Here is a 15,909-nt window from a genome sequence, read left to right on the forward strand (position 1 = left end):
TGATGATGAACAAACAATAATATCATAGAACTGATTATGCAAACTTCACCCAAAATAGTCCCTGCTTTCCCATTAATGTTCTTGGTATGGTGTTCTATTCCCATCTTGTTTTTTTATAAAAGATGTTGCTTTGACAGAAAACAAATGGAGCATTTGGTACAAGCATGGCAGGTGGCAGATGGTTGGGTATTTGTTCATCTTTCTAGGTCAACCAGTTGTTGGCTAGAGCACTCCCCTGAGAGGGTCTGAATAAGATTGGTAGGAAAAATGAAACATAACATTAAAGGTCTTGTTGCTTATAAGATCCCTCAGAATTTTTCTCAAACTGTCACGCAACACAGGACTTCTCTATGATGTACTACTGATCTATGAAATCAGTAAATCCAACCCAATAGGTAAAAATGTAATCCAACTACAACAGTTCAGAAATCATGCTAAATTGATCTAAATCACTTCCAACACCAATTTAGGTATGACAAGTGAGAAGTACTTAAGTTTAAAGAAAAAAACTCTCAGAATATGTAGTTATTCCAAAGTACAATTGGCTGCCAACAAATTATATACATAGACATACATACACACATGCATATGTGTATGTATATATGTATATTAAATATCTAAATATCTATAGCAGGCTCAGCCAAAGTATTAAAGACCACTCAAGTAAGCAGGTTTTTGAGATAAAATTGGGTCTTCCTCTCAGCAAGGTCTCTGATTACTCTTGGTTATTCAGCTGTTAGCTTTTGTTCCCTCAACCTCATCTGTACAAGATGCTCTTTTTGATAGAATTCACAAATCAAGCATCTGATACAAATGGGGCAGGGGAGTACCTGCAGAAGGTTGAAGATCTATATACTGGTTTGACTCTTCCCTCTGAGATCATTAGTCTTAGACTATAAGCACCACAGATCATGTCCAAGTGTGGCAAACTTGAAAACAAAACACACTATTAAAAGAATTCTTGTGTATGAGATTGCTGAGAGTATCCTCCATACAACTTATTACACAGAAAAAGGGGGTCACTTTATGACTCAGAATATCAAGGGTGAATGGAAAGAAGGAAACACATCAGAGTTCAGAAATCAATAATAATAAAATAAATAATTCAGAAACAAATGGTTAATTTAATTCACCTCAACATTTATTCAAGAATGCCAAGCTTAAGCATTATTTAGGAGGTTAAAACACTTTCTGATATTTAAAGCTATTCTGAAGTACACAAGACTTGTTTTTAGACATCTCTTCACTGAATGTCTTGAAGTAAAGGCTCAAAGATCAATCCTTGGGGTGGTTGTAGAGCAGGCAATGGGACATCAGCTTCATAGCAGGGTCTGTCTTCTCTTTTGCTTCAAGGTAGAGCGTTCTGCCTCCAACAACTTCTTTTGTACGATATGCTCTATTTGATATATGTACAACAGGGCATTTAGTACAAAAGAAGCAAGTGAAGGAGTTGGTAGGATAGCGGAGGAATACATCATAGGTGCGCCAATCCTGAGCAACCTGGTTGTAGCACATTGTACTGGTGTACTCCTGGATGATGTTGACTATAAAAACCACCCCATACAACATCTCAACGATGGGAAATTTCTCATATATTATCTCATCTAATGTATTAGGCAGTATGAATTTTCTCCATGATATAAAATATAAAGACAGAGAGTGATTTAGAAGTCAACTAGTCCACTGTCATAACTGAAGAAATATCTCATAAACCAAACAGCTCAGAAATGAACAGCTAATTCAATAAAATTGACTTGAATGGGCATTTTACAAATATAACATTCATTCAATATTATCAAATTTAAATTTGTTTTACAATATCAATTTTCTTGTGTTTAGAGCTACCAATGTTGAGAAAAAAGCTAAACATATTCACAATGATCCCTCCACAAAGATGTCACAGAGGATATCACACAACTCTCATTTTACTAGAGTATCTGTCTCCTCTTGTTCTGAGTATGGCATTCTGCCCCCACCAACTTCTTTTGTACAAGATGCCTTTTCTCATAAACTACACAGAAGGAGAAACCAGTACAAATAAGACAGGTGGAAGGTGGTTGGGTATATAATTATAATACTCATCCTTAAAGGAGAACTAGGTATAGTCTATAGCACTTCCAAACACATCTGAAGCATATACAAAACAGATCCTCTCACTTCTAGTATTTCTACATTTTTCTCTTTCAAACCATCACATGGCACAGGAGACTGTTATCAGATACTTACCTATGAGACCAAATAAGACCATCCCCATATGTGAAAAATGAAACCCCAACTACAAAACAGTGCAGAAATGAATGCTTAATTAATCTAATTTACATTGACCTGCATTTAGAAGTATCAGCTTCAGGCATTATATATGGTAAAACAAAACACAATATTTAGAGCTATTCCAAAGTGAAACTGGCTGTCCACAAATGTAAGGAGGTACCTCAGGACTAGTTACAATTCAGCAAAGTTGGAAGACCACTCAACCAGGATGTTTTCAAGGAATATAAGTCCTCATGTTGGCAGAATCTCTCCTTACACTTGGTTATTTAACTGTTATCTTCTACTCCAACAATCCCATTTGTACCAGATGCTCTTTTTGACAAAACTCACAAATGGAGCACCTGGTACAAATGAGGCAGGTGGAGCATGTGGCAGGAAGACATAATTCATGATAGCTAGATTCCTTCTTCTGAGAGCCCTAGTCTCAGGTATTAGCACTATCAACCAAGTCTAAATGGAGTTCTCTGGAAAAGAAAATGTATCATTAAAGAATCTCTCAAGGACCTTTTGCTTATTAGATCCCTCAGAGGTTTTGTCACCCTATCTGTCACACAATACAAAAGACTAAGCTAGTCAGAGGTGATAGTCATCCAACAGGAATGTATATGAAAGAGGCCTATCAGTAACATTATTCAAAAATGGTTAATCAATAATTAAATTAAAGTGAATTAACACTTCAACATTCATTTAGAAGTATATACTTTAAGCATCATCAAAGAAAAAAAACTTAATTGTAGAACCATTGCAAAGCAAAACAGGCTGCTTAGGCACACAGATTTCTCTTCACTGGACATTTTGAAGACTTATAGCAAGGTTTCTTCTTTCTTGTAGTTCAAGATGGAATGTTATACCCCCAAAGACCTCCTCTGTCCAAGATGCTCTATATGGTCTTTACACAACAGAACATCTTGAACAAAGGAGGTCAGTGGAGGTGGAAGAAATACTGAGTGAACCAGCTGGAGCCAACTGTACTGGTTATTTAACAGGAATGTGAATTCATTCCAGTATGTGAAGAAAGACGTTCACCTGTAACACAGTTCAGATATATACAATTCATTTAATTCACTTCAACATTCATTTAGCAATTTTAGGCAATTCTTAAGAAAATCCACTGGTGTATGTCTGGATGATCTTGTCTGTAAAAACTAACCATGCTATCAGAGAATCTTGAGGAGTTTAGATCCCTCAGATTTCATGATCTAACATTTAGCATTTAAGACAGAAAAGTCAATTCAGCAACTAAGCAGTACAGAAATGAATGACCAATTCAATTAAATTGATTTGAACAAGCATTTATATGTAAAATATGCATCAAAATCTAAAATTTATCGAAGTTTTGATGCCTGATTTGTAATACAAAATTCCTTGTGTTTAGATCTGGCCAATACCAGTGACCAAACCAACTTGGGATAATCAGCTTTCAAGGGCATCAAAGGAATATATTACAAAACCCTCATTCCATCAGATTACCTGCCTACCTTATTCTTGAGTCTAATATTCTTTCCCCACCAGTCTCTTTTGCACAAGATACTCTTTCATCTAGAAAACACAAAAGGAACAGCTGATACAAATAAAGCAGATGGAGGAAGGTTGGGTTATTCTTACAGAAGAACCAGTTGTAGAACTTTAGAGAGGATCTAAATAAAGATAGTAAGGAAAAGGAAATATACCATTAAAGTACCACTTACTTATAAGATCTCTTCTAGTTTCCCAAGCTCAAACTGTCATATAGTACCGGAGGACTGATTGACAACATAATGAAGGATCAGTTAAGTCCAACTTAATATGTGAAAAATAAAACCGAACTATAATACAGTTTGGAAATGAATGCATGATCAAATCAATTCCCTTCCACTTTCATTTAAGAATGTGAACTTCAAACATTAAGATAAAAATCAAACCAAGAACTTGCCAATTTTTAGAGTTATTCTAAAGTGAACTGGATGCCAAGGGATCTAAGAGGCTCCTCAGGGTTTGTTACCAGCTTAAAGTATGGCCATTCTACTTGGCTGTTTTTGGTTGAATATGAGTTCTCATTCCAGGAGGATCTTAGCCTACTCTTAGTCATTTAACTATTAACTTTTGTTCTATCAACCTCATTTGCACATAATACTTTTTGACATAACTCACAAATAAAGCATTTGGTACAAATGGGGCAGGTAGAGATGTATGCTGGGAAAAGAGAGGGCTACCAGTTATGCTCATTCTGCTGAGAGCACTAGTTTCAGTTTGCAGTACCATAGAACATGTCTAAATGAAGTTCATTGGAAAACAAAATTGCCTATTAAAGGACCTCTAACTTATGAGATCCCTCAGAGTTTTCATTATTCAACTTAACACACTGTACAAGACACCACTTTATGACACAGAATCTCAGGGGTGACAAAAAATAATGAGTCCATTCCAGTATTTGAAGAATGAAACTCATTTATAGTTAATCAATTTAATTCTCTTCAACATTTATTTAGGGACATAAACTTTAAGAATTAAAAAAAAACTTTCTTATTTTTAAAGCTATTCAAAAGTCTAACAGGTTTGTTTAGACAAGCAGACTTCTCTTCCCTGTCTTGAGGACTCAATGATCACTCCTTGAGGTGATTGTGAAGCAAATTATGGGGAGCCTTCATAGCAAAGTCTCTGTGCTTTTGTGCTTCAGGATGGGAGTGTAGTACCCCAAATAACTCCTTTGTATAAGAAGCTCTATTCGATTTAATCTACATAAGAGAGTAGCTGGTGCAAAGGGGGGAAAGGAAGGAAATGATAGCAAGAGAGTAGAGGAGTATATGGTAGTTTTGTTATTCCTTCTGATTAAATCAGGTAGAGAAGAAACATTCCTATCTGCATGAAACTGGTTATAAAAATCATCTATACCATACAGGATTATCAGGGATCTGAGATAGTGCCTCATCTAACCTATTAGATACTACACTGAAAGTCCATTCTACAATTTTATATTTTAGAACAGAAAGTGATTGATTAGTCCATTAGTCAGTGGTTGATTAGTCCATAATTATACCTCAAGAATTATTCCAATAACCAAACAGTTCAGAAATGAAAAATTCAGTAAAACTGACCTGAACAGGCATTTAGAAATATCAATTTTATACCACATTTCTAATACAAACATCCTTATCTTAAGAAATATCCAAAATAGAGGGAGTGGTTAAATTCAGGATAATTCAACATCAAAGATCTCACAGGATAGATTACAGAACTCTTATCTTAACAGAGCTTTTGCCTCCTTATGTTCTTCTGATATGATATTCTGTCCCCACTAACCTCTTTTGTACAAGATACTCCTTTTGACAAAAATACACAAATGAAGCAGCTCACAAAGATAGGGCAGATGGAGGATTATTGGGTATATTCTTTCTTTATTCATCCTTCCAGAAGAACCAGTTGTCCTATGGTACTTCCAAGCACATCGGAATGAGGTTGGTAAAGAAAACAAAAATAATTAAATAAAATTAAATTTCTCCTTACACATAAGATCTCAGTTTCCCCTAACTAAACTATCACATGGCACAGGGGATCAGTGACATAGAATTTTAGAGGTGATAGTTAGCCCAGTGGGTCAGTAAATCCATCCCAATATGTGAAAAATGTATCCCAATGCAACATAATTAAGAAATGAATTTTTAGTCTAATTCACTTTGACCTGCATTTAGGAGTGTCAACTTCAGGCATTATTCAAGATAAAAAACCCCACAACTCACCAATATGTAGAGCTATTCCAAAGTGTAATTGGATGCCAACAGAGACAGATTAGATAGATATAGATAGATGATAGATAGATAGACGGATAGACAGATAGACAGACAGATGGATGGATGGATGGATAAGGCTCCTCAGGACCAGCAACAGTTCAGCCAAATTATGAAAGACCACTCAAGCATGCTGCTTTTTTGAGTACCTTCATCTTAGCAAGTTCTCTGTTTACTCTTGGTTACTTAGCTGGTAGCTTCTGTTCCATCAACCTCATCTGTACAAGATGCTCTTTTTGACAGAAACCACAAATCAAGCATCTGATACAAATGGGGCAGGGGAGTACAAGCAGGAAGTTGGAGGTCTATGTACTAGTTTGGCTCTTCCCTCTGAGACCACTAGTTTTACTATGAGCTCCACAGACTATACCTAAGTCTGGCAAACTGGAAAACAAAGCATACTTTTATTTTTTTTACTTTTATTTTTTCAAAACATACTTTTAAAAGAACTCTTGTGTATAAGATTCTTGAGAGTATCCTTCATCTAATCTATTACACAGAACAAGAGACTGTTTGCTCCATGACTCAGAATACCAAGGGTGAATGGAAAGAGGGAAACCCATCAGAATTCACAAATCAATAATAATAAAATAATAAATAATTCAGAAATAAATGGCTAACCAATTTAATTCACTTCACCATTCATTCAAAAGTACCAAGTTTAAGCATTATTTAAGAGGTTAAAACTTCCTCAGATTTACATCTATTCAGAAGTACACCAGGCTTGCTTAGGCATGCCAACATCTCTTTATTGAATGTCTTGAAGTAAAGACTCAATGATCAATCCTTGGGGTGGCTGTGGAGCAGGCTATGGGACATCTTCATAGCACTCTCTCTCTACCATTTTTTGTGCTTCAAGATAAGACCGTTATGCCTCCAACAACTTCCTTTATACAATATGCTCTATTTGTTGGTAATTTGTACAATAGAGCACCTAGTACAAAGGAGGCAAATGGAGATGTGCAGGATAGTGCAAGAGAATATATTTGGTGTGCTAATCCTTCTGAACTAACTAGTTGTAGCATACACTACTGGAGATAATGATGGTATATAATACTTGGGAGTATATAATACTTGGAGTATCTACTAAGATACATATAAGAACTATATGAACATAATTCATAAAATACTGTTTGCTGGAATAAATATGGACCTAAATTACTGGAGAGATATTACTCAATCATAGGTAGGCCAAAGCAATATAAAATGGCAATATTCGCTACCTTAATTTACTTATTCAGTGCAATACCAATCAGACAAGCAAAGGATTACTTTATAGAACTAAAAACTCAGAAGGAGGAAAACAGGAGAACATCTAATGGGAAATAAAAGAAAAAAAGACAGACAGAAAGGGGAGAGAGCAGTAATCATTTAAGCAATTTGACACTAGTTAAGAAAAAGACTGACCAGTAGGACAAATTAGGTACAATACAGAACAAAGTAAAACTAGTATCCCAGCATTCAATAAAAACAAAGGTACCAGCTACTAAGGGAAGGGCCATTTATTTGACAAAAATTGCTGGGAAAACTGAATAGTAATCTGACAGAAATTAGGTTTAGATCAACACCCCATAGTGCATACTAAGAAAAACTCCAAATAGATATATCTGAGTTATAAAAGGTTACCTCATAAACAGAACAGAAGATCTATGGACACAGAAAGTGTTTATGACCAAAGAAAGGATAAAAAGTATCAGAGAAGATAAAACGGGCAATTTTGATTATCTGAAATTTAAAAGTTGTTGCATATAAATTCTATGCAGATATAATTACAGAAAGGAAATAGTTAAGTGGGAAAAAATATTTGCACCATGTTTCTTTGGTAAATGTTTCTTTACTGTGGTGAATAATGAATCTATTCAAATTTTTAAGAATAAACGCCATTTTCACACTGACAAATGGTCACAGGACATTATGAACCGCTAATTCTCCAGGGAAGATTCTAAAGCTATTGACAGCCGTATGAAAAAGGTTTCAAATCACTATAATAATTAGAGAAATATACCCCTGGACTGGCAAAGATGACAAAAATTATGACAAATGAAGTTACAGAAAAAGCTGGTATTGTTGGATAGAGCTGTGAATTGGTCCAATCATTCCAGAAAGTAATTTACAATATTCCCCCAAAGTTACTAAACTGGACATACCTTTTGACGCAGCAATATCACAGCAGTAATGCCTTTAACCCGAAGAAATCAAAGAAAGATTAAAAAGTCCTCTACATACAAATATTTATAGCAACTCTTTTTGTAGTATCCAAGAACCAAAAACTAAGGAGTGGCCATCAACTGAGGAATGGTTGCACAAGGTATGACATATAAATGTAATGCAATAAGAATGAAGAGACAGTTTTAAAGAAATCTAGGAACAGATACAGTATAACATAAGAACCCAAACAATTTCTATTTTAACATCAATATTATAAAAATAATTCTGAGAAGACTTAAGAACTCTGATCAACATGATGATATGCTCAAGCATAATTCCGGAAGGTCTGATGATGAACACTAAATTACAAAACAAAAAAAAAAAATTCCTCAATCTTGGGTCCTTATTGAGCTATATGATAAAGTTCCAAGAACTTTATTTCTGAGTTTCTTCTTCTTTATAACATGACTATTAGATGAGACAATGCAAGAAATTCCTTTCAGTTCTCAAAATACAGGGTTTACTGAACAAGTGTTAGATTGTTTTTTAAGGTTTAGAAATCAGAAGAACTATAATTATACTCAGTTTATTCATCTATAAGAAGAGTTGGACTAGATGATCCTTCTGATTCCATAAGGGTTCTATATTATGATTCCTATAAGCTAGAATGACAGAACATACTATAGAAAAATGTTCTCAGAAATTGCTGGCAATGAAAAATTGAACTCAGAGAAGTTAACATGCATACAATATGATAAAAGTGCCAAGTCCTGCTGATTTCTGCCTTTGTAACATCTCTCATATTTGCTCTCTTCTTTCCCCTAACAAAAATATCCACTATTCTGGGGCAGGTCCTCAACATCTCATGCCTGCTTTGCTATACAATAACTTACTGGTGGGTCTCTCTGCTTTAAGTCTCTCTCTCTAATCCAGTCTATTCTCTACTCAGATGTCAAACTGACCTTACTAAAGAGTCGGTCTGACCTTGTCAGAACTCTAATATGCAATAAACTCAACTGGTTTCTTAATTACCTCCGGGATAAAAATATAAACAAATGAGCACCCCTTCCTGCCTTTCCAATCTTCTTATATCTTCCTTCCTTCCATGGGCTTTGCAATTAAGTGACTAGTATCCTTGACATTTTTCTCCAATAAGACTTCCCATATCTCAAATCATTGCATTGCCATTGGGTATTCCTCATGCCTGCAATTCTATCTCTTAACATGTCTGCTTCCTGGCTTCTTTTAAATTCCAGCAAAAAATCCAGCCTTCTAAATAAAGTCTTTCCCAAAATCTCTTATAGTGTCTTCCTTCTTTTGACTGTCTTCAATTTATCCTGCATATATTTCCCCTGCAAATAGATGCTTGCATATTGCTGACTGTGAACTCCTAGAGAGTAGGGACTTACTTTTGGTCTTTTGGTGCAACCCCAGAAATGAACTCTCAAAGAAATAACTATAGCATCAAACAGATTTACAAGTGAATTCTATCAAATATTAAAATAACAATTTATTCCAACATTATGTAAATTATATTCAAAAATTGGGGAAAAAAGTTCTCATACAATCTCTTCCTATAATACAAATATAATCTTGATACCTCGAGAAAGGAGAGACAAAGAAGAGAAAAAAACTAGAGGATCAATGGTGACACAAAATTTTAAATAAATTATCAAATAGGCCACAGTATATTAGAAATTTTAGTGCAAGGAAAAAATGTCCTGATAATCATGACCCATCAAAGAATAAAATGACTTACTTCAAGAGGCAGAATATTTCTCCTTACTTCATATCCTCAAAAGTACAGGTTATAATATGACGACCAGCAGGAATGTTATACGTTCTGTAAGCCTTGTTCCAGGAGTTTCATTGTCTCTTCTTGGTCTCTTGAGCTCTGGTGTTCATCGACTTCCTTCACACAGAAGTTCATTCTAATAAAAATCAACAAAAGGGAGCATCTAGTTGAATGGGGCAGGTAAAAAAGATGGATAGTTTGCTTTAAGTTATGTTTTCCCTTATAAGTCAAACAATTATTGCCTCCTGGACAAAGCTATGTACTAGGAGGTGGTAGGTTGGAAAATCAGCCACAGAACAAAAGAATCACAAAATTTAAAAAGGAGGTTAAGAATTTAACTCTTTCAATCTGCCACCCATTATAATTACTCCTCTATGACAGAATCTCAGAACTCAAAGCGATTGCAGAAATCAAGTAGCCTATTCCTCTATTTTAAAAAAATGAAATCTCTCTCTAGTAAACCTAAGAAGCAAATGATCAATCCAAGAGTTATTAGAGATAATTTGTTTGAATAACTTTTATCGGTCAAATAATAGAATGAAGTGCCAATACAATTCATTAATTCCTCTTCATCTTATGACCTTTAAGCAATGGCTGAATATGATTCCTCATAAGGTACACTGTTGGGAAAGGACTCCTTTCTAAATATTCATTGTACTAGATGGTCACTAAAGTTCTTTCAAATTCATAAATTTTTATGGTTCCATATATGCAAAAATGGCAAAAGAGAAAGCTGCATAGTCAGGCGCTACCCTAGACCTAGAAAGAGGAGCAGATTAAGCATAAGAAAATCTAAAGATATTATTCCAGTGGGTCATTTTTGTATTGCAGCTAAGCAGAGACAGAGGAAGAAATCTACAAACACTGGAGACACTGTCTATCAAAAGGGTATCTATCATATGGAACTTTAAAGTACAACAACTGAACTAGGGTCTTCTTAGGACAAAAAGCAGTTCTGGATCCATTAGGAATAGGCCTAATGAACAGGAGTCAACTGGCAGCTCCCTCACAGAGCTGGATTGCAAAGCTAGCATAGAACAAAGAAGGGACTAGTGCCTACATCTGGGTAAGTAGTTATCATAGGCCTGAGTATGGATAGGGCAAGGAGCAATAATAGAAGCAAGTAGCTGATTTGTGGCTCTGATCCTAGAAGGAATCTCAGATTAAGGGCCCAGGGTGGACTAGAGCTGAAGAAACCTGGGCAGCAACACCAATTAAGGGGGAAGTTACCAACTATGAAACAGAAAACCCTTCAAAATAGCTAACAGGGCTAGGGTCAGCAGCATCTACTACAGCACCGGCTATAGGCCTAGATCTATGTTACCAAGACTAAAAACTTCTTGCAAAGATCATACCAAAGATCATGCAAGATTATACCCTAAATTAAACCACTTTGGGTACACTGAAATGTTACAGGACACAGACTAAGTCCTCCATGAGATCTGAGAGATTATAATGTGCACTATTATTTCCCATAGGATATGAATAAAGCAATAGGATCTCATAGAATACAAATCAAACATGGCCTCCAAAAATGCAGTCTAACCCTAAATTCCAATACAGAAAATAAAGCTTGACAAACGAGCAAACAAAAACAAATCATCCTAAGAGTTATTAGGGTAACAAGGAAGCACAAGACAAATCCAGAAGAAAAGCTTACTCTAAAACACCTACAAGTAAAGCCAGAAATAAAAGCATTTTATTTAGACATACGTAAAACCACAATTTCTGAAAGAAATAAATCAAGTAAAAAAAACTTTTTAAATTAATTCATAAATGAAATGAAAGGTTTACCTGACACCACTGAAGAGAAACAATGGCTTGGAAAAAGAAATTTAGAAAAATAGCATAAAGGGTACAAAACCTTAACCAAAAAAACAAGTTAATGACTCCATAAAACAAGATAAAGACAAAAATAAAAATAAAAATTTTAAGATTGAAAAAATAAAAGAAAATATAGGGTACTGTGTTGTGTTTTTTTTAAATCACCTGGAAAACAATCAAGGAGAGATCACTTTAAGAATCATTAGACTATGACTAATGTGGAAATATGTTTAATGCAGTTGTACATATATAACCTGCATCAGATTACTCACTGTCAATGGGAGAAGAAAATGTGGAGCTCAAAATCTTACAAAAATTGAATACTGAAAACAATCTTTCCATGAAATTGGAAAAAAATAAATTAAAAAAAAGAAATCCACAGGTTAACATTGAAAAAAGATAATGAATCACTGGAGTACCTGAAAATCAAGACAAAAAGAGCCTACATATACTTAGAAAAATCATGAAAGAAAGAAGCCCACATCTCTTAGAATCAGAAAAACCCCTGGGGAAAAAAGCAATACATTTGGCATACAAAGCAAAAAAAGTTCAGAAAACATCAAAAGACAGACAGACAGACAGACAGACAGACACACACACACACACACACGCACACAAAATCACCACTAAAAAAGAAATTCTGAAAACCAAAGACTTAACAAAATTGAAAGTAAGATAATTACTGAAATAATTTTTAAAAGAGGCCATTAAAACAGATAAACTATTAGTGAATTTAATTTTAAAGAGGAAAACCAAATTTACCAGTCTCAAAAATGATAAAGAAGTCACAACAAAGGAAATTATTAGACAATATTTTGGCCAATTCAATGTCAATGAAACTGACAGCCTAAATGAAATGGGTGAAATATGCTAAGATTCAATGGAATAACAAATGAGTAATTTAAATAACTCAGTGTCAGAAGAAGAAATTAAGAAATCCCTATATAGACTCCAAAAGAAAAAGGGAAAAAAAGAAACTCAGAGCCAGATGTATTTGAGTGAATTCTATCACACATTCAAAAAACAAGTTAAATGAAATAATATATAAACTACATTTTGAAACAGGAAAAAAAGAAGCACTACCAAATTATTCCTTCTAAGATAGAAATATGGTCTGATTCCTTAATCAGATTCAAAATATGAAGAAAAAATATAGGCCAATATTCCTAATGAGCATCCATGCAAAAATTTTAAATACAATATTAGGAAAGAAGCTACAACAATATAGCACAAAGATTATAATCCACTATGACTAGTTGGATTTTATACCAGGGTTGGTTCAATATATTAAAAATAATCAACATACTAGACTACATTAATAACATGAATAGCAAAAAGCATATAATTATATCAGAAGATGCAGAAAAAAAGCTTCTGACAAGATAAAATATCCACTCCTGTTATAAATACTGAAAAAAGGAATAAATGAAGCTTTTCTAAACATGCTAAATATTATTTATCTAAAACCAAGAGTCAGCATTATATGTAGCTGTGGTAACAGAACAGAGGTAAAACAGGGATGTTCATTATAACTCTGCTAATATCTATTATAGGCACCAGAAATGGCATCTATAGCAATGAGGAAAAAAAAGTTGAGCATAGTTATAAAAAGTGGCCACAAAACTCCCAGAGTGGTGTGAACCAGATTAAAATGAAATTGGGAAATGTTTAACAAAGTAAATAAAAATTTAATTCAATACAAATAATGTTAATTTGTACTTTTTGAGTTAATTTAGGGCCAGGGATCCATTTCTTTTTAAATTTGTCACCACTGCCCTAGAAAGTCAACTAAAAATTTAATTAAAATGGTAACAACAGCAAAATTGCATGGAACTAAATCCACATAATCAGAACTTCTAAGTACTGTCAACAAAACTTAGAAAAGAACCAAGAAATCCCTAAAATAACTACAGAATATATAAAATACTTTTGAGCTTACCTATCAAGACATGCATATGAACTACAGCTAGGTATTTATTAATGCATATAATAAGCTTTCATGAATGGGCTACATTACTTTTATTTGTAGTATTCAAAATTATAACTATTTATAAAATATGCTAAATAGCCAAAGCAATGGAAATATGCAAAGAAAATTTTGAAAATAAGGTTTTTATTTGTTAATATAAGAGCAAGGGATAAAAAAAGATAGATTCAAAAGATTCAAGTCTATTATAAACAAAATAGCAGCAAAGAAAGCAAAATTAAACAAAAAATTAACTGCTAAAATCATACCTAAAGAAAAGTAAAATATGAGATAAGTAAAATATTATTATTTAAAAGCTTTATGGAAATAAAGGCAATTCTATGTAATTGAAAAAATATTAAACTGATGAAATGAGTAGTCAGTTGCAGAGTGAAATGAGCAGAAACAGAAGAATGATTTATATAAACAACATTATAGAAAAAACTTTGAAGGACATAAAAATTCTGATCAACATAAAAGACCAATCACAATTCCAGAGGATCAGTGATGAAGCATGATATCCACATTATGACAGAGAAATAACAGACTCAGGAAATATAAGACATTTTTTGGACACAGCCAAAAAAATATCGAGTTAATTAATGAATGAAATTAACTAGAGGTGATCAATAAGTGACCTTTTAAATTTTTGTGCGCCAGTGACACGATAGAAGCATACAGGACAGATTAAAAGTAGAGGAGAGTAGAGAAAGAGCAAAGCTATAGGAGACTACTGCATGCACTATGTTGATCTGCTGCTACTGATATGCTCAGTAAAGACATTTTGCAGCCATACCAATAGTTCACAATGTCACATTTGACAGTTTGAATACCTGACCCAAGCAGTTGTCCAGGAACAACGGAAGAGGCCACTGGAAGGTGATGATAGGACTTTCCGAAGACTTAACTGTTTTTCTTCTTTCACCTGACTGACCACAGGCCTCGTTATTTTATGCCTTTCCTTGCATTAAGATCTATTACATGAATTAGCAATTCTGAGTCTAAACTATGTCCACGATCAAAAGAGAATTAAAAGCAATTAGGACCAACAAAAACTATGCAATGTCTGCCTGTAATTCCCACACCAAAATTTGGCAAAAAACAGTCTATAAAACATCCCTCCAGCCTGCCCCTCTCTGCCTTCCACAGTAAAGACTTCTGGTTCCTAAGGAAGATAACCTGACTGCTCTGAAATGATTTCTTCTGCAGCTGGCTTACTTGTATATGTAGAAAAGAAACAAATACTTACAAGGTCAAAGAGAAACAGAAAGAGATAAGACAGAACAAAGAATACTTTTAACGTATCCTGAGCATGGGAAAGCAGAGTTCTGATAACAATTTTGTAGTTTGACAAAAATAAAATTAAGGCCAAGCTATCAAAGTAGAATCTCTCAGAATTTGTTTTTTTGTTGTTGTTGTCACTGTTTTTATTTTTGCTGGGGGGGGGGGAGAGAAAACAAAAGTAGTTGCTATTTAAAACATGACAAGGAAATCATATGACATTTGCTCTCTCTCCTTGAAGTAGGGTTTGCAGTAGAAGAGCTCATTTCAGTTTAAGTCTCCTTTTGAGTCCTCTCCTTTCTGCGGACAACTGCAAATTCTTCCATTCTTTTTGCCAAATAGGGTGCCTCTCTCTCTCTTTCTCTCTCTCTCTCACACACACACACTTTAAAAAAATGGTTCAATGGGATTTGAGTAAAAGGATCTTTAGTGTTCTATTCGGTCTTCCCAAAGGTCCCTTCCTGGCAAGTAGCTGCTTCTATTTCTTTAACAGTGTTTTGTATGCATGTCTTCTCTCTCCCTCTCTCACAGAATTTAGTCTCATTTATCTCCCTTATATGCATGTACTTTTTCTGCCTGACTTCATTGTGTGCCAGTAAATTACTATTAGAAGTTGTTAAAGGGAAGTTCTTGCTGCATAGCAGTTATCTGATAGAGCTAATTCCCATTCTGATTAACAATTAGAATTGTATACTGATCTTTCGACCAGAATTTTGTCTATGTGGTCGTGTGTGTGACACACACACACACACACACACACACACACACACACACACCTGTTTTAAAAAAGAATCTGTTAGACCATTAGTTGATGGGTACAACTGACCAAGAAACATAGCCAAAGGTAAAAGATGCCATGT

At 34.4% G+C, this 15,909-nt stretch overlaps 1 long non-coding RNA gene across 1 annotated transcript in view; it reads right to left on the reverse strand.

Moving 5' to 3' along the window:
* Window positions 1-8,583: 8,583 nt before the first annotated feature.
* The window catches only part of LOC141499889 (uncharacterized), a 49,044-nt gene continuing 41,718 nt past the window's right edge, over window positions 8,584-15,909 (reverse strand). The window contains exon 3 of the long non-coding RNA XR_012471783.1: window positions 8,584-10,114. This is a non-coding gene — a long non-coding RNA (uncharacterized LOC141499889). The remainder of the gene's footprint in view (window positions 10,115-15,909) is intronic.

The sequence above is a fragment of the Macrotis lagotis genome, chromosome X (genome assembly GCF_037893015.1).
Source record: "Macrotis lagotis isolate mMagLag1 chromosome X, bilby.v1.9.chrom.fasta, whole genome shotgun sequence".
Taxonomy (NCBI): Eukaryota; Metazoa; Chordata; class Mammalia; order Peramelemorphia; family Peramelidae; genus Macrotis; species Macrotis lagotis.